This window comes from Bos javanicus, chromosome 15 (assembly GCF_032452875.1).
Source record: "Bos javanicus breed banteng chromosome 15, ARS-OSU_banteng_1.0, whole genome shotgun sequence".
NCBI lineage: Eukaryota > Metazoa > Chordata > Mammalia > Artiodactyla > Bovidae > Bos > Bos javanicus.
In genome coordinates this window covers 54890934-54910154 of record NC_083882.1, presented here as the reverse complement: position 1 = coordinate 54910154, position 19221 = coordinate 54890934, and the positions used below count along the sequence as shown (strand labels likewise).

Here is a 19221-nt window from a genome sequence, read left to right as displayed (position 1 = left end):
CCAGCCTGGCCTGTTACCTCTTCCCTCTCCTGTGCTCCGTTTGCAAGCCTGTGATGCCCCGTTCATTTACTGCTTCTGTCACAAAGCTGGGGCAGGATCATCTGCCTCTGGATCGGCCAGCGGGGAGTGTGGGCTTGCCTTTAGCACACATACTAGTCCTGCAGTGGGCCTGGGCCCACCATCTGGTCCACGCTGCCTGGACTGTGCTCTGCGGAGCCCTGATTCCCTGGGATGGTTCTGGGCCCCAGGACGCGTAGATTTGGGAAATGTAAGGCCACATAGCTCAGAGCAGGGCTTCTCAGGGCCTTTACTGTGTTGATGTGCACGAGGGATCCCCATCCTGTGGCACGGGTGCCACCAGCCTTTCCCAAGCTTGCCTGAACACACGGCTGCTTTGTTGCAGAGCAGGGACTGGAGGCTGATAGCCTGGAGAAAACTCAGGGGAGAGCTGTTCTGTATACCCTCACTTTCCAATTTGACACAGAAGGCTTCAGCTGGAGCTTGTTTCTGCCCTGGGCAGCTTACCTTTTGAGAGTGGATCTGCGGGAGGACCGTTTAGCCCCAGGAAAGAATTGGTAATAATGGTGGAGTTTCAGGCAACAGGAGGAAGTGAATGGTGGAGATATTTTGATTCTTTCATCCACCAAACACACATCTCTCAGACGTCTCCTGGGTGCCAGGCGCGCAGCCAGCATTTGGAAATGCCAAGATGCGTCTGACTAAGAACCTTTCATTTCATTTCCTTGTGCCCACTAAGGGTTTTTAAAGAAAGACAAATACTAGCCCTAAAAGAAAGAAGTGTTTTTGTTTTTTATTGTTAGGGGTCTTCATGGGAGGTAGGTGGGTGATGCAGTTACTGCTGAGTTCAGTGGCTCTGTAGTCCCTGGTCCAGAGGTGGGTAAGGGACACAGTTCCAGGAACATTTACCCTAGACAGAGTTAATATTGCTCCCATATTACAGATGAGGAAACTGAGGCTCAGAAGTCAAGTTGCTTACCCATTTTCACACAGAAGGAGTTCCTTGATGTTGTCAGGAGTGAGGGGAGGCTCAGAAGAGGGAAGGAGCACTTCCCTTGGGCTCTGTTGGCCTGAGCTGGGCTCAGGAATCTGGAGTTAGTCTCTGCACAGAAGAGCAGAGGTCACCTGGGGGTTGGAGGAGTAGACAGGCTCTGGCCAGCCGGGAAGGCCATTCTTGGAAAGGCAACAGCCTGGAGCACAGGTACAGAGGTGGCAACCGGGTAGGTTACACCTTCTGGACCCTGTGTAAAGCCTGGGGTGATGGAAGCAGAGGGAGGAGAGGTGGGATGTTGGAGATGGGGCTGGAGAAGCTGGGCAGCTCACAAGGGTCCAAACACCAGCTGAGTGGGAGCACCTTGAGGGCCAAGCCATTCATCCCGGTGTCCCCAGCACCTGGCTGCTGCCCACCTGGAGGTTTGTGGACTGACTGGACTCTTCCATCATGGGATCTTGGACAAGTCCTTTCCTGCTCTGGACCTTGAGTTGCTCTTGCTCATGGTTGGGCTCAAGGTCACCTAGTATGTCCCTTCCAGCTCTGAAGGGCTCTTGGGAATTCTTGTCATGTGTGCTGGGGAGGACCAGACTGTTTATCCCCCAGCTTTGAGGTCTCCTGGGAAGCCCTAGTAGGGCAAGGGCCAGACATTTGCCAGGGCAGAGGTCAGGCTGACTCTGCTGGAGGAATTCAGTCCTCATTCTCTCTTCCTTTCAGCATCCAGTCTGCTGAGCTCAGGATGAAGTGCCATGGTGTCCTCATGGTTGGCTCTTCTAAGGCCCCAAACTGGGTGGCAGAGGGGAGTTGAGCTAGATAGGGGTTGCGGGTTGCCTGCATGAAGCAGCTTGGTGCAGGATAGGAAGCTCTGCTGCTTCTGTGTGAAAATGGGTAAGCTACTTGACTTCTGAGCCTCAGTTTCCTCATCTGTAAAATGGGAGCAATAGTAACTCCCACACTGGGTTTCTTTGAAGATTCAATGAGATAAAACTTGTGAAAGCATATAGTAAACTGACCCTCGCCCCCCACAATCCCCCAGCCCTTTGGGGACTCACCCCTTTCCCAGAAGTGCTCCCGGGTGGCCACTCGCTAATCTCCGTGCAGGCTTCTGTAGGGTATACTTTATCCAGGCCAAAGTGATCAGAGCCCATGAATTATGTACATGTTGCACAGGCAGGCCAGGCCTGCGTGTTTGCACTCCTGTGTATGTGTGCCTTCTGACAGGAGGAAAAGCAGTGCTAGGTCCTGGGACCAGACACCACCCCTCCCAGCTGCACCCCAGAGGCCTGCAGAGTGTTGAGTCTGGCCCCTGGGAAAGGGTGGGGCATGTGTCAGAACGCTCCTTCCTCAACTTTTCTGTTCTGCTCACAGACTGGATTCAACAGGCTTGTCTTATCCGGGGGACTCTGGCCTGTGTCCCTGAGGGCAAAACAAGACTGTCACCCTCCCTCCCCTCTGCTTCCCAGGAGGTGTCAGTGGGAGCAACTCAGGTCTCTGGTGTGGCTGCTGCTTTATTTCAACAGGGCCTGGGACACCCCTCTGGGGGGCCTACAGCCTGTCACACGGAGTGCTTGGTCAAAGCCACCTGTCCAGGATGGGGGCGCAGAGGTATAGGGCTGGGCTGCACCCAGCCTCCATTCCCCAAGAGCTCTGAGGGTCCCTGTCAATGCCCTTGTTCCTGAGTGGCTCCCAGATGGTGTTCTGGCCCCACCAGGGCTGGGGGTTGGAGGTAGACAACTGGCATCACAGATGTTCCCTCTGCTTCCATTGGCACGGGGTTGGGGGCAGGGGAGGGGGTGGGCAGGGAGAAGGATATAGTGAGGGGGCAGCATAGACTTAAGGAGTTTATTGAAAAGAGAGCCCAGTGGATATAAATATCTATTCTTTCCCACCCCTCCAGCTTAAAAAGCCCTGACACACCTGAATTCTTGTCCCAGCTCCACCCCTTACGTGTGCAACCTTGAATCTGTGACATGGTCAGTCTGAGGCTCAGCCTAGGCTGTAAAGCTTTTGAGGTTGGTATGAGGTCAAATCAAACTACCCAGCAGGAGGGACACCTTCTGGTGCCAGGTACTTAGTAGGCCACTGATTTGCAGAAAGATTTAGTTCTAGCCCAGAACAAAGCAACTGGTTTTTTAGATACTTGGTCTGTGATCTCTCTCTAAGCAGGAAAGAGGAAATTTCTCTTAAGCTCCATAAAATGATCAGGGCAACTTAGATACATTCTCCACTCATGAGCCCAGCAGGGGAGGCTCTGAGTCACCTGGGCATTCTCTCTGGGATGGGGCAGCCCTGACTCTGCATTCTTGCCAGTGGCCTAGGGCAAGTCCCTGACCTCCTTGTTCCTGTAGAAGGAAGGTAAGCGACGCCTAACTCTCAGCATTGTGGAATTACCTATACAACTCTATTGAAGGATTTCCCTGGTGGTCGAGTGGCAAAACCTGTGCTCCCAATACAGGGAACCTGAGTTTAAGCGCTGGTCAGGGAACTAAATCCCGCATGCCTCAACTAAGAATTTCCATGCCACAGCTAAAGATCCCTCATGTTGCAACAAAGACCTGGAGCAGTCAAAACAAACAAAAAAAACACACTCTATTGGAAAGCAAAAAGCACCACTGATACATAGTGAGTTGCAGGCCAGTGGCTCAGGAAGCCAAGGCTGTGTTTGTTCCCTGTTCTGGTGACCAGCAGGCTCTGTGACGCCAGCTCAGTGAAGCCTCGTTTACTTTCCTTAATGGGACAGCTGGTTAATCAGCCTCTGAGTATTTCTGACAAATGCCCCTGTGAACTGACCAACACTGGATCAGCACTCGCCAGACCTTGACACTCCTTGTGCTTAGCTGGCCAGCTTTGGGCACAAGGCCATGACCCAGCATCCCATCCCCTGATTCTCAGCTCGTCCCTCAGATGACCCGATATAGCAGTTGCTGTGCTGGCGACGGAGAGCAGGACAGAGCTCTGCCCCTGAAGCCTGGTTCCGGGTGGGCAGAAAGAGAGGATTTAGAGAAGGATCAGTGGCGGGGACCCGGTCAGGGCATGGGGGACAGACGGTGGGAACAGTCCTGCCTGGCTCTGTTACCAATTCCCTGTGCCTTTGGGCACTTGACCTTTCTCTCTCTGGGCCTCAGTTTTGCATCTGAAAGAGCATGTTGGGGAAGGTTGTCCCAGGAAGCTGTGAGCTAACATGAAGCAGTGTGAGTCAAGGAATGATCTCTGAAGCCAGCCAGGCCTGGAGTTCTCACCCTGGCTCCTCCACGTCCCAGCTTTGACCTTGGACAGGTCACCTAGCCTTTCCAGACCTGTCTGACAGGTGTATGCTGGTCCTGCTAGCCCAGAGCAGACACTGATAGTGGACGCCCTGCCCAGCAGTGTCTGGTGATAGTGGGCCTCAGGGCAGCTTCGGCCCATCCCCATCTCCTTTCCCTAGGAGGAAGTTCCCTAGGAACTCTTGCCCCCAGCAGATCTGGGGGGGCCGCAGACTATTGCAGATCCCAGTGCTGAGTCTAGTGAGCTGTATGTGATGCTCGTGCCGGGGACTCCAGGATCAGGATGGAGCCAGCCATCCTCTGCCTCTTAAAGGGAAGGGTGGGGAGTGAGTACACTAAGCCCAGCCTCAGATATTCAACAGCACCTTGGAAACTTGGTCGTTTAGAACCATGGAATCTTTCTGTCCCCAACTCTTGGAAGCACTGAATCATGGAACCCTAGAATCTTGGCTCTTTGAAATCAAGACTTTGAGAAGCAGACTAGACTCAAAAGTAACCTCATGGATCCTCTGATTCACATCTCCCCCTAGCCCAGGCGACCCCTCTGTGGACCCCTGGTCATCCAGGGTCAGGGCGCCCTCATGCAGGCCTCAGGCTTGAGTCGGGTCACCAGGCTGCCCGCCACCTCCTTGTGGTCATGACTGACCCCAGGCCCATGCCCCAGGGGCTGGTAGCACTGACAGGCAGCTGGGAGGGAGTTCGGTGCTGCTCAGCTAAGAATAGAAGGCTTTGTGCGATTTAAGTAGCAGCCTGATCATACCAGGCCTCCCAGCCAGGCCTCAGAGAGCTTAGGAGGCAGGATCTGAGGCTACCGTAAGTGCCCCCTGGGTGAGGGAGGGAGAGGGTGGATGGAAGGTGCTGGGGCAGCCACTGGGCTTCCCTGGGAGTTCTCTTCCATTTCCACGTGGTGATGATTTGACTTTTTCCATCAGGCGAAGCTCTTTGTTCCTCCCTTCTCCTCCCTGCGGCTGGCTGGGGAGCATCACTCAGCATTCCCCTAGGAAGGCTGAGGAACATCTCTTCTGGGAAGAATTCAGACAAACAAACCAGCCTCTGAGAGGAACAAACAGATCGATGAAAATGACATCGTCTGCAAAGAGAGCCGATGATGGTGGCCATTTATTAAGCACCTACTGCATGCCAGACCTTGGGCACAGCGTTTTGTGTCCTTGCCCTCTCTGACCCTCACAGAGGAGGTATCTGTGTCCCCGAAATGCAGATGAGAACACTGAGGCCCAGGTAGTACTTGGCAGAGCTGGGATTGGGACCAGGGACCGTCCCACCTTGTCTGTTCTGGGGACAGAGGATTCCTGAGTTAGGGGAGAGATGAGAGTCGGGGTTCTTGGAGAGAGCCCTGGGCATGGAGGGCTCTATGTCTCAGTGCAGTTGTGTCACTCCAGTACTGGATTAAGAGGTGGGATTGTGATCCTATCACAGCGTAGCAGGCACTGGCCCCTGTGTGTAGAGTTGGAATGAAACCAAACCCCTTCCTCTTTGAAGTGGGCAAAGGCTGCCTAGGGCAGGATCATGAGGCTGCCGCTTCTTTTTTAAATTTTAATATATTTGTGTATTTGACTATACCAAATCTTAGTTGTGGCATGTGGAATCTAGTTCCCTGACCAGGAATTGAACCCGGGCCCCCTGCATTGGGAGCTTGGAGTCTTAGCCACAGGACCACCAGGGAGGTTCCAAGGCTGCAGCTTCTGATTCTTGCTCTTTTGACCAGTAGTGTCCTGGTGCCCTTTTTGGCAGGTTACTGGTACCTCCCACCTCCCCTCCCTCTCACAGATTATTCCCAGTGAGAACTGGAAGGAATTCTGGGTAACCTTCTGATTGTACAGATGGGAGAACTGAGGCCCCTGAAGAACAGGGATGGCCCGAGGTCATGAAGTAAGTGGGCCTGGGAACATATAGTAGGTGTTCAAGAAATTCTTTCTGCAGGCCAGGCCAGTGCTTGTTCCCCTGTGGGGTGCTGCATCTGTGTGGAGATCGTGGGGGCCTGGAGTGGGCTTGGGTCTCAGCTGGATCCTGAGAGTCAGGAAGGCAAGGGCCAAAGGCCCCAAGCCTTTGTCTGTATGCCCCAGACTCATCTATGCTTGCCCCAGCCCTGCCCAACTCAAAAGTCCCCTCTTCCATGAAGCCTGCCTGGACTCTCCCCTCTAAAACCTCTCCTAATCTCCCTCTCTAACCCAAGAGTGGGATTGTGGTTCAAAAAAACCCATAACTTAAAATATACTACCTTAATCATTTATAAGAATACCGTTGATACTCTTAACTATATTCACATGTTGCACAGCAGGTCTCTAGAATGTTTTCATCTCAAACACCTGAAACTCTGTACCCACTAAATAATAACTCCTCATCCTCCCACCAGCCCTTGGCAACCGCCATTCTCCTTTCTGTTTCTATGAATTTGATTCCTGTAAATACCTCGTATAAGTGGAATCATGCAGTGTTTGTCTTGTTGTGATTGGCTTATTTCACTTGGCATAATGTCCTCATGGTTCATTCATGTTGTAGCATGTGATAAGATTTTCTTCCTTTTTAAAGCCAAATAACATTCCATCGTATGTATATACCACATTTTGTTTATCGATTTGTTCGTCAATAGATCCTTAGGTTGCTCCTGTCTCTTGCTGCTGTGGAAAGAGCAGGAGTTTTGAGGTTGAATGGGCCTGGGTTGGATTCCTGGTTTCCAGCACCAGTTGAGTGGTAAGTGTGCTAGTTGCTATTGGGTCACTTGATATTGTACCGGATTAAATTGCTGCAAGGATTAGAAATGGTGCATGAGAAAATGCCCCAGCATGCAAAGAGCCACCAGTGAGTGGTAGGGGGATTCATTCTTGTTATCTGCTTTCCTCCTAGGCACAGATCCCTTTGGGGGTTTGTAGGACCCACATACTGAAGTTCACCTCAGCCCCCATCCACCAGACCAACTCAGCATCTGGTGAGTCTTGGAACAGTGTCACTGGAGGTGGCCTGGATGGGAGGGGAGTTTGGGGGAGAGTGGATCCATGTATACATATAGCTGAGTCCCTTTGCTGTTCACCTGAAACTATCATAACATTGTTAATTGGCTCTACCCCAACACAAAATAACAAGTTAAAAAAACAACAGCAGCAACAGTGTCATTGGAGAGCACCTGGGACCAGGGACTTGTCCTAGTTCACACAGCTAGGCCTTGGCCATGCCAGGGTAAGAATAAGGCCTCCCGCCTCCCAGCCTGGCACCTTCCCATTGCAGGCTCCAGGATCCGCAGGTCTTGATCTTAGGAGGCACTGGCTCTCCAGGATTGATCCTGCAGCATGCAGGGCTGAGGGAGGTGGGGAGCAGGGAGGCAGACATCTCAGGCTCATCCATGAAGGGCAGAGGTGGGTGGCATCTGCCAGGCTTCCCTTATTACCGCCTTCTCCAGGTGACAAGGGGGTCATGTTCAACTCATTTGCATGGCTTGGGCTCCTCTAAGGCCCTTGCCTTGCACCTGGGAGCTTACTCTGCTTTCATTCACACTCACTCAGCTATTCTTTGCACATCCCTTCTCTTGGTTGTTTATTCTGCAACCACTCCCTGAGGCCTGCTGTGAGCCTGCAGACCAGTCAGACCTTGCAGGCCCTTAGTATGGCATGGCAGTGAATAGTGTGGACTCAGGCTAAACTCCCTGGGTTCAAATCCTGGTCTGCTGGTTACTAGCTCTGTGACCTTGGGCAAGTTGCTTAACCTCTCGGTGCCTCAGATTCTTCTGCTTTAAAGAGGAGACAATCATGTTCTAGTTACTACTGTTATATAACAAATCACCCCCAAACATAGTGACTTTATGTAAGAACAATCACTTGATTACCGCACAGTTTCTATAGCTCAGGATTTAAGCTGGGCTCCGCTGAGCAGTTCTGGCTCAAGGTTACCCATGTGGTCTCTGGGCTTTGCTTCTCTCTGAGCTCATCTGTGCTTCCCCACAGTATGCATCGCATTTGATGACCTGGCCTTGGAAATCTTATAGTGTCACTTTAGCCACCAGTCCTAACCCTCCCAGATTCAAGTCGGGGGTAATAACATAGACCCCACCTCTCCATGGCAAGAGTGTCAGAGTTCTAAGGAGAGTGTGTGGGCTGGGAGTTATTAGTACCAATGTCTTTGGAAATACAGTCTGCCAGAAGTGTAAGATGAATCAAAACACAGGAAATATCTAGAACAAAGCCTAGGCATTGTAAACAAATGGTAGCCATACATAGTCAAGGGTGATTTTGACCAGATGCAATTACTCGTGATATGCTGACTTTAGGACCTGACTCCTACTGCTAACTGGCAGCATTCCCCGTTTAGGTACTGAGGGATCTATAGGAGTTCGACAAGCCGAGGCTAGTGGGAAGGCATTCCATGCAGGGGGAACTGGTTGTGTAAAGATGTGGAGCTGGAGAGTGGAGTCCCTGGGGCAGGCACTTAGCCCCACTTGGCTGGGGCGCCCATGTGTGGGAGGCCAGGATGGTGAATTGAGGCCGAACTGAGAAGAGCGCACTATTGGGTTGGCCAAAAAGTTCGTTTGGGTTTTGCCATTTGGCCGATCCAACGTAAAAGGTTTGTTTGATGCCTTGGGTCCCAGGGAGCCCTTGGGTAAGTATGAGGGGCTGGAGTGCCCCCCTGGAGGAGCTGCTTCTGCATTGGCATCAGCAGGACTGGGGCGGGGGTGTAGGGAGAGAGGACAGGAATGAGGGGACTCATACCCAGGTGTTTGCCTGGGGTGTTTGCATCAGCTTTGCGTGTGCTGTGCACACCAACCAGCTTGCTTTCCCAAGTATACTGGATGCACGTGTGCATGCATGCTCAGTCGCTCAGTCGTGTCCAACTCTTTGCAAACCCATGGACTATAGCCCGCCAGGCTCCTCTGCCCATGGGATTCTCTAGGCAAGAATACTGGAGTGGGTTGCCATTTTCTTCTCCAGGAGATCTTCCCAATCCAGGGATCGAACCCGTGTTTCCTGCGTCTCTTGCATTGGCCACCTGGGGAGCCCAGTATATTGGATACTTTGCCGTTTATTCTCTGCTTAGATTGGCTCTCCTGCAGAGGAAGGTAGAAGATTGCCACCCTCTGGGAGGATGATTACCTTGGAGGAGGATTCTGAAGGAGCTTGGCAGCTGGCAGGGCCAGAGAATATCCAGTGGCCACCTCCTCTGTCCCCACACCCTCATGGAGAACAGCCCCGGCACCCCTCATTGTCTCCCCTTCCTCCTCTGCCACATTGCTGGGTCCAAATGGAACTGACCCTGAGGGTCGTGGTCCCCAGCCCCGCTTACATCACAGGTGGGGAAACTGAGCCCTGCTGATTTGCTCCACATCCCATAGGAAGTGAATGGAGGAACCCACGCTGGCCTTCCGAGTGGCTGTGGCCACGTTCAGTGGTCCTGGAGGCTCCTCCCTGCCAGGCCCTCCACTTGCCACTCCCCATCTGCCTCTGAGGTCAGTGCATCCCTCCTGAGGGAGGTCATGGCTGGGAATATGATTTCAAGGAAAAAAACGAGTCTTAGCAGCCGTGTGGCCCTGCCTCACCTTGTCTCTCTGATCTGTGGTTTTCTGATCTGTAAAAAAAAGTGTGAGAACACTGGCCCCAGCTGGGTTGTCTTAAGGATTAGATGAGCCCCCTATGCTGACCTCTTATCTTTCTGTTGCTGGGGCTGCACCTGGAAAGGAAGCTGCCGGGGGTTACTCAGATGTGACGTTTGAGCTAAGATTTGGAGGCACGGCAGGGCTAAGGCTGAAAAAGGAGGGGACCATGGTCCTGAAAGCTCTGAGCTGTGATTGGGCTGTGCAGCCCTCCCCAGTATATGAGAAAGTGTCCAAGGGGGAGATTGGGGTGCTGTCCCCTCTGGGGGGCAGCCTCCTGCCCCTAGCACTGAGAGGAAGGATGTGATGAGGGAGGGTTTCCTGGAGGAAGAGTTTGTGGATACTGAGAGGGAAGGAAGAACTGAGGCAGATGGTGGTTCTCTGGGGTCTGGCCTTCCCCAAGTCCCTGCACTGCAGCTGTGAGATCCCGCCCTGAGCCCTCGCCCAGCCAACCTTGACTCCTGGAGCCCATGATGCCCAGGGAGGCTGGTACTCCAAAGGAGACAGCGGTCCTAGTCCATGCTGCTTCCAGGAAGCTGTGTCTATGGGGCCTGTCTGTGCATCTGCACGTACCTCTGCAAGCCTGTGTGCTGGTGCTGAGTACCCATAAGTATTTGCCTGGGAATGCACTCTTGGTGTGTTTTTGTATGTCTGTGTGTATGCATTTGCAGGCCCCATGTGACACCTCCTTGTAAAAGCAGACAGGTTAGAATGCGTCTAAAAGGGGACAAGGAGATCAAACAAGTCAATCCTAAAGGAAATCAACCCTGAATATTCATTGGAAGAACTGATGCTGAAGCTCTAATACTTTGGCCATCTGATGTGAAGAACTGACTCATTGGAAAAGACTCTGATGCTGGGAAAGATTGAGGGCAGTACTGGGAGGCTCCCGGAGGAGGTGTCTCTACCCAGAAGGCTGGCTGCAGACAGCAGGGGCAGAGGAGGTGGCCAGGTGGCAGCCCAGTGCTGCCCTGGGTTCTGCCAGCCCCAGGGCCTCCATCCACACTGGGTGTGGGGAGGATTGGGGGTCATTACCTGCAGATACTTTTTTTTGGCCTCATTGTGCAGCGCATGGAATCTTAGCTCCCCAACTAGGGGTCGAAGCTGGAGCCCCCACCAGCACAGTCCTAACCACTGGACCACCAGGGAAGTCCCCTGTGAATACTTTTGACCTCCTAGGAGGCAGAAACCCTACAAACTCAGAACATCCTGGTAAACCAGGTCCCAGGTCAGTGGTTGAAGCTTAGGACTCTGCAGGGTTGGCTTCGCATTGCTTTGTCTCCATTGCTCACCAAAGTGACTTCATAGATGCTTCAAACCAGCAAGGCCTGGGAAGGTCAGGACATTGATTCGCTTGCTTCCAAGGGTCCATGACCAACCCCATCCCTGGACCAGCTCCCAATTACTGGGAAGTCCTTCCTCTGGATCTAACATAAGTCTTTCCTGCTGTGTGCTCCCTTCTCGTGAACTTGTTCAACCCTGCTCTGTGGAGCCAAGCTCATCAGCAGGCCGCTTTGAGTGGCGGCCAGTATTTTTACAACTTGTTTTCATGAAGTTGGTTTGAAGTCTCCCTGCATTCCCAGAATGTCAGACCCGCCCTGATTCACAAGGATTGACCAAAACAGGATCTGTGCCAACGAGAAGAATCTAAGGACTTAGTCATCCCCCTTGGATCATCTTCATATTCTCCTGCTTTCCTTCCAGTAAAAAAATAAAAAGAAAGATTAGCTCAGATGGCCAGGAGGGATGTAAATAGATGATGCTGATGGTGGACAGGAGAGGTCAGTGTTCAGGCTTTGCAGGGGCCTGTAACCTCAGATATGTAGATGACACCACCCTTATGGCAGAAAGTGAAGAGGAACTAAAAAGCCTCTTGATGAAAGTGAAAGAGGAGAGTGAAAAAGTTGGCTTAAAGCTCAACATTCAGAAAACTAAGATCATGGCATCTGGTCCCATCACTTCATGGGAAATAGATGGGGAAACAGTGGAAACAGTGTCAGACTTTATTTTTTTGGGCTCCAAAATCACTGCAGATGGTGATTGCAGCCATGAAATTAAAAGACGCTTACTCCTTGGAAGGAAAGTTATGACCAACCTAGATAGCATATTGAAAAGCAGAGACATTACTTTGCCAGCAAAGGTCCGTCTAGTTAAGGCTATGGTTTTTCCAGTAGTCATGTATGGACGTGAGGGTTGGACTGTGATGAAAGCTGAGTGCCTAAGAATTGATGCTTTTGAACTATGGTGTTGGAGAAGACTCTTGAGAGTCCCTTGGACTGCAAGGAGATCCAACCAGTCCATCCTAAAGGAGATCAGTCCTGAGTGTTCTTTGGAAAGACTGATGCTAAAGCTGAAACTCCGATACTTTGGCCACCTCACGTGAAGAGTTGACTCATTGGAAAAGACCCTGATGCTGGGAGGGATTGGGGGCAGGAGGAGAAGGGGACGACAGAGGATGAGATGGCTGGATGGCATCACCGACTCGATGGACATGAGTTTGAGTGAACTCTGGGAGTTGGTGATGGACAGGGAGGCCTGGCGTGCTGCGATTCATGGGGTCGCAAAGAGTCAGACACGACTGAGCAACTGAACTGACTAACTGAACTGACTGAGCTCAATTCAAGCCTGTGTTCTGCTGCCTGCCACCTGGGGGTCTTTGACAGTCTCTGAGCTCCATAGCCTCACTTCTGAAATGGGAAAACGAACAGAACCTACCTCATAACTGTCGGGGGTTGGGGAATCTAGAAGCAGACCCTGAGACAAGAATTCATGTGAAACTGAGCTACTAGGAAGTTTTCTGGGGGAAGAGGAAAGGGTTGGGAATTACTAAGAGCATAAGAAAAGTGGAACCAGAAACAGAAGGAGCAGCAAGAGCGTGACTTCAAGCCAAGCCCCTGGGAGGGGAACTTGGCTGAGCTCCCAGAGGTGGCTGCCAGGGGCAAGGTCGCTGCAGAACTTAGACCTCGCCCAGGGGGGTCCCTGGTAAAGGACCCCTGAGGCGCAGCTGTGCCCACAGGAGAGGGGATTTAGGCAGTTCTGATGGCAGCTCACCCATAGGCCTCCACAGGTGTTGGCTCTCAGGAGGAACAGAGACCCAGGATGGTGAAGGGGTCTCAGGGGATGTGAGTGGGGACAACAGAGGCAGAGTTCTCCAGGCACAACCTGGCTCTGAGGGAGCACTGTTAAGTGTCAGCTCTTCCCTCCTGTTAGAAAGGGGGTGCAGAGTGGGTGCTCCAGGGTCATGTGGTCAGCAGCCAGAAGGATCTTCTGAGAGCTGCCCCGTGCCTCTCTTCTGCCCCCAGCCCCAGGCGCAGTCTCTGTCCCTCAGCACCCAGAGGTAGATCCCTCAGAGTGCCCCAGCCCCCAGGACTCTCCCTGACTGCTTGACTTCAGGCAGTGGCTCCAGCCCTAGCAGGGGTGACATCACCCCTGATGTCCTGATGTCACCCCTTCTAGAAAAGTCTGCCTCTAGGCCACCCCCACCTCCAGCCCCACCGGCACTGCAGCAGGGACTGGGGTCGACCAGGAGGTTGCACAGAGCCACGGAGCCCTGAGCACCAGGGAGGAAGTTGAGGCCAAGGAGTCCATCCCCCACCTGAATTGAATTTGGCTTTTCTTCCCAGCCCAGCCCACCCACTCGGCTGTGTCTACTGGACTTTTTCCATAGAAAGTGCTCAGGGATGGCTCATGGAACTCGTGTGGGTTAGCGTATCCCAGGAACAAATAAACAGAAGTGGTGTGTCCAGGACTCTGACTTTGATGGCTTTAACTGGTGATGTCAGCCTGGGTCGACCCTGATGGAACTTGTCCCAGTCATTCTCCTGCACCTGTGATAGCCCAAGGGATGTCACCCTAAGCTGGCCTCTCCACTCTGGCCTTTGAGGGTCTAACCCCATGGAGCATGACAGGTCTGGATTCTAGTCTGACTCTTTCACCTGCTGTGTGACCTTGGACAAGTCACCTGCCCTCTCTGAGCTGCAGTGCCCCCTGTTTCTCACCAAAGTTTTATACACGCCCACCTAAAAGCAGATGGTTTCAGCATGGTTAATCCCTGCTTGATTCATACCCCGAGAGGTGGAGTGATTTGCTTCTGCTCATATAACAAAAAGGTGAAGGTGAGAGGGCCAGGATCCACTCCCCCCAGCCTCCCATGCCTGCTTATCTGAGCACCCTGACCAGCTCTGCTGTGGTCCCTACCAGCTCCAGTCTCATTCAGAACCTGAGCTAACCTCCCAGTGGCCAGGATGAACTGAGCCAGACACCAGAGTGGAGTGTCACTGCTGTTGAGTCAATTAGCTAGCCCCTTGTACCACATATGATGTAAGAGGTTCCATGCTCAGATGGGCAGGATCCTGATTCACCGGGCTTAATGTCTAGTCTGCTGCAAAGCTGCCCCCCCCCCCATCCTGAAGCTCGGGGAACCTGCAGACCCCAGGGGTGAAGGTGGACATAGGGTGGAGGGCCCAGAGGAGGAGGTGGCCTGAAGCGCCTGGTCCCAGGAGCAGGCAGGAGGGGCTGACGACTGGTGGGTGCAGGGGAAACAAGTCTGCTTATTCTGCCTAGGCTAGGCTAGGGGGTGGCTTTGATCCACCGCCAAGGCCCCCCTGGCCCTCTGGCCCAGGCCTCCCGGGGCACACCAAAGAGCTCAGGAAATATGTGTTGGTGACTGGATTTGTGTTGTCTAGACGCTTGGGAGTCAGGTAAAGTATGAATCCTGGCTCTGCTGCTTGCTTAACTGTGCCCTTGAGCGTGCGACCTAAACCCTCTTGAGCCTCTGCTTTGGCATCTGTAGAATGTGCTGTAATGCGAGGTTAAGAGGGGTAAGCGAGAGGACAGACAGGGAATGTCGGCCTCATACAAAGCCGTGGCTGGCCCTCCATAAATGGTGGACGGTGTCTTCATAGAGGGACTCCGAATGCGCCAGGCCAAGTAGGAAACAGGAGACAAACAAGGCCCCATCGCGTGGTTCAGTAGTTTGCAGTTTACAAAGCCCAGTCAGGTCCTGCTCACCGGGTCTCCCCTAAACCCCACGAGGCCGTCTGGGCTGAGTTGTGGCATCTCCATCTGACAAATGAAGACCCTGAGCTTAGAGATGAGGCCGACCTGCCTTTCAGTGGCCCGGCCACACCCAGAACCCAGGTCTCCTGACTTTCACTCTCCTGCATGTTCCTCTGCCTTCCCCCCTTTAGAATGCAGGACCTGCCTTCTGGAAGCTCTTTATGAAAGATGCTGAGAAGGTGGAGGGCAGGGAACAGGGAGAGTTGTCAGCTCAGATGTCAGGGGGCTGAGGGTGCATACTGGTGGCTTTAGCCCAGAGTGGGTCACTGTGACCGGTAGGACCAGAGTGAGGGGACAGGAGGGGTCATGGGTAGAAGTAAGCTGAGTGAGAGAAGTAAGAGAGTAAGCTGAGTGCAGAGAAGGAGAAAACCGGTGGTGAGGTCCACGGGTCGTTCCCTCAGTCTGAGCCAGTGGGCACTCCCAGCCTGGTGAACCAGCAGCAGCTGGGCCCTCCTATCCAGGTCCCTGTGCTGGGTCTGTGGGAGATGGCCCTCAAGTCATGGCCTCGGCCCTTGAGGGTGTATGAGTCAGCTCCAGAAATAAGGCCCACGTCTAAGCATGGGGACCTTTCATGTGAGAGCACTTTCTAAAAGGCAGACTTAGGAGGACAAGGCTGACTTCACCACCCAGCTGATCCTCAGCGAGGAGGAGCCACCAGCTCAGGTGGCCTGAGCCCCACAAAAGTGAGCTGGTGGGCAGGGAGTCAACAGATAGGTCTGGTCTAGACTTTTCAGGGCCCAGGGCAGAAGTACAGATGGAGGCCACACAGTCTCTGTCATATATCGGGAGGTTACAGAACAAACCAAGAAACTATTAAGTAAGATAGTTTCATTGTCACGCTTTGTAAAGTTATGGTTTTATACTACTGAAAGGAACCAAATTTCAAGGAGGACAATTGTTCTTACACATCTGGGTGTTTTGTTGGTGGGCTGGTGGAAATTTGGATGAGTAATAAGACATATTTCATATGTTATTTATTTCATAAAATATATTTTGTTGTCTTCATGTTAGCAAGATCACTATAATTGTTATAATCAAGATTTTCACATCATTTGAAAATTGTGTCTTGATGATAGTAATCTAAAGGATCAAAAATAAAATGCAGTTGTATTTAAAGTATATAGAATTTGAATAATTTCCATAAAAAATGTAAATTAAATATAAAGAAAGGAAATTTTATATTTTCAAAAGTTATTTTATTCCTTGAAATTATCTAGGAAATTAAAACTATATGCATCAAAATTAATATCTAATTTTAAAATATAATTATTTAAATATATGTGATATAGTAATTAATTCAAAGTTTTGAAAATTTTATAAAAATGAAACTATTCATTTGTAATGAAACTATTCATTTTTGTGTTTAATGTCCATCTAGTTGTAAAGAATTAGTATCACATTTCATGTTACATTAATCTGAGTAATATGAATTGTTAAATACTGTAAGATGTTTCTCGGCTGCCATGTGCATTTATTGTGAATACCACACTAATTCATGAGTACTTTTAGAACCACAAATTGCAACAGGGAGACAAGCCAAAAAAAAAAGAGGATGCTCAGCATTACTGGGAAATGGATATTTTGTTATGTAAGAAGTTGCTGCTCTCTGAAAGGATCAGACAAGTTTGATTTGTCTGCCCCCCTCACAAGCATTCTTGCCACTTAGTCCCCTTCCTCCTGCCAGTAGCATCCTGCTTCCCTCCCCTTCCCTCCCTCTACCCTACTCTCAACCCTGTCAGCAACTGTGCATCCCTCAGACCTTCATCTGGACAGAGTCACCTTTTGTTCCTGAAACCCAAGGAATGAAGAGTTTCTCTGGGGCCTGAGCAGTGCTAGGAGAGCAGAGTAGGCTTGTGGTCCCATGGATGTTGTGTGACGGAAGCTCCTGTATGTTCTTTTTTTTTTTTTTGTATGTTCTGTAATATGTTTGTAAGCATGTGTTTGTGATGTGTGGGGCTCAAGGTCATGACCCTTCTTCCTTGAGCCTAAGGGTGGTACAGGAGACGTCTTCTTGTCAATGAGATCCCGGCCCTGTGCTAACGATAGGTAAACGACAGTGCTTACACTACAACTGGAGCTTAAATCTAGGTATTGGCATCCATTATTTCATCTCTTTCATATAAGCTTTTCTTCATTTATTTAAAACCTATATTCACATCCTCTGATCCTTCGTTTCAGTGTAGAATATCAGGCCATAGCGCTCTTGCAGTACAACCCTGTGATCCTCCAGGTGAGGGGACTGAGCCTCAGAGAGCCACACTGTTGTACATAATATCACACAGCAGAGAAGCTCTCTGACCAGGTTTCCCAGTGCAGACAATGGGTATTGCATTTGAGTTTCAGGCAAGATCTGAATAGGTGTTGCTTTGTCCCAGTCAACTTCCCTTCCTTCATCAGACTCTGCCTGGGGAGGAGAGTCTTCATCAGCACCTGCCCCGGGGAGCTCCTGTTGGGGGATGAGGGTTCTGTTAGAAGAGCCACTTCCTGTTTGGGGCCAGGCACTTCCTTCAAGTGACTCACAGGCTCCCGCTGGCCCCGCGTGCTGGGAAGCCAAGGTTGGGGGTGGAGATGGGCCTGGCCTGCCTCCTCCCTTGCCTGCTACCCGGGCTGGGTGACCCTGAAATGAAGCAGTGCCACAGAATGGATGTAGAAGATGGATGATGGAAGGGGGATGCTAGACCATTCTCATCCAGACTGGCAGGCAGGGCTCTGAGAGTGCGGGACAGCTCAGGCTACAGTGGGCACGAGGGCAGCCTCCACATGCAGCCTCTCCCACACACATCGGGTTTTCAGGTGCCCGCTGCCCAGTGGAGCTGGGACCCCCACAGGGGGAACTTGGGATACTTTCTCTGTCTTGCAGGCCAGTGAGGTGTGATGGAAAGAGCAGTAGGTCGGGGGTCATGGACTTGAATTTCTGAATCAACTTTCTAGTGACCTTGTCAATTCCTGGCTGCTCTCCAGGCTTCAATATCCATGTCTGTCTGATGTGGAGGGCTTGCTGGCTGTGACATGTGGCAAATTGTTATTGCAGGATTTATATTTAAGAGATACAGGTTTGAATCCTGCCTCCGCCACCTTGCTGAGTGTGTCCATCTCTCAGAGCCTCCATTTTAAAATTTGAAATGATAAACATCACTTTAAGCAAGTTACATAATTTAATCCTCACATCAACCCAATGGGGGTAGGTTTTATTATGATGATTATTGTTTTATACATTAGGAGATTGAGGCCCAGAGAGGTTAAGTAACTTGCCCAAGGTCACACAGAAAGAGCCAAGATTTTAACTTAAGCAGTCTGACCCCAGCGTGCAGTTAACAACTATGTTTTAGCTACTTAAATTGTGGTTTCTGGACCTGCGGCATCAGCATCACGTAAGGGCTTATTTAAAAAAAAAAAAAGGAGTAGAATTTCAGCCCCCAGCCTAGATTACTGAGTTGGACTGCCTTTCAACAGGATCCCTAGGGGATTTGTTTGAGAAGCCCTGCTCTGTTTATATCCCTCTGTCCCTTCGGCCTTAGGATCATTGTGAGAGATGAAGAAAATAAGTGTTCTATAAACTGTAAACTGCAGTGCATTCAGGGCTCTTTGAGAAACCTGGGGGATGGAAGTGGAGGCAGGACTGGGGGCACACCAGGAGTCCATCTCTCAGTAGCTGGATGTCATTTCTAAGCTGTCTGTGAGCCCAGTTCTGTCCCCCCACCTGGCCAAGGCTGAGTTTTGGCAGTGCCTCTAGCTGGTATGTGGCTCCAGGCCCTGACTGGGTTGGAGAAGCTCCTCATGTCGGCTTGGTATTGGGCTGGACCCCAGCTTGAGCCGCCCCTGCCCTGGGTCCCACCCTGGTTCTGGCTCTGACTCTCTGGGTGACATAGGCAGACGTCTGGCCCCACCAACCTCAGTGTCCCCTACTGGGCAGTGTGGCGGCATCCTCCAAAGCCTGCAGTGCTGACCTAGCACCCCTTCTCCTCTCGCCATGGCCTGTCACTACCAAGTCATCTCCCCTCCCAGTTCCTGGGCAGGAGGGCCGAAGAAGCTGGCGATGGGGGAAGCGGTGCATGAGTCAGAAGTCAGCCGCATAATTGCGGTGCTCTAGATCCCGCCTCCAGCCCACCCAGCCCTCCCTCAGCGGCTGCTTTAGAACAGCTGGTTTGGCGTCTACCTCCAAAGAAGCAGGTCTCTGGGCAGCATGAACGGGCCTCTGCCTCCTGGGAGCCAGACACAACCCCAGGTTTCACCCCAGGGTGGCTGGGCCTTAGATCATGTTTCTGTGGGTCCTGGTGGGGGCAAGAGTGGTTCCG

General features: G+C 51.6%; 1 protein-coding gene across 5 annotated transcripts in view; it reads left to right on the top strand.

Moving 5' to 3' along the window:
• The window catches only part of GDPD5 (glycerophosphodiester phosphodiesterase domain containing 5), an 89901-nt gene that overhangs the window by 14460 nt on the left and 56220 nt on the right, over positions 1-19221 (top strand). For 3 of the 5 annotated variants that reach the window (XM_061380887.1, XM_061380881.1, XM_061380882.1), the window contains exon 2: positions 7138-7219. The exons of 1 other annotated variant lie outside the window; for it this stretch is intronic. The gene's annotated coding sequence lies outside the window, so the exon portion shown is untranslated. Of the gene's footprint in view, positions 1-7137; positions 7220-19068; positions 19152-19221 lie in introns of those variants that run through there. One more of the 5 variants, XM_061380883.1, reaches the window with a different exon arrangement.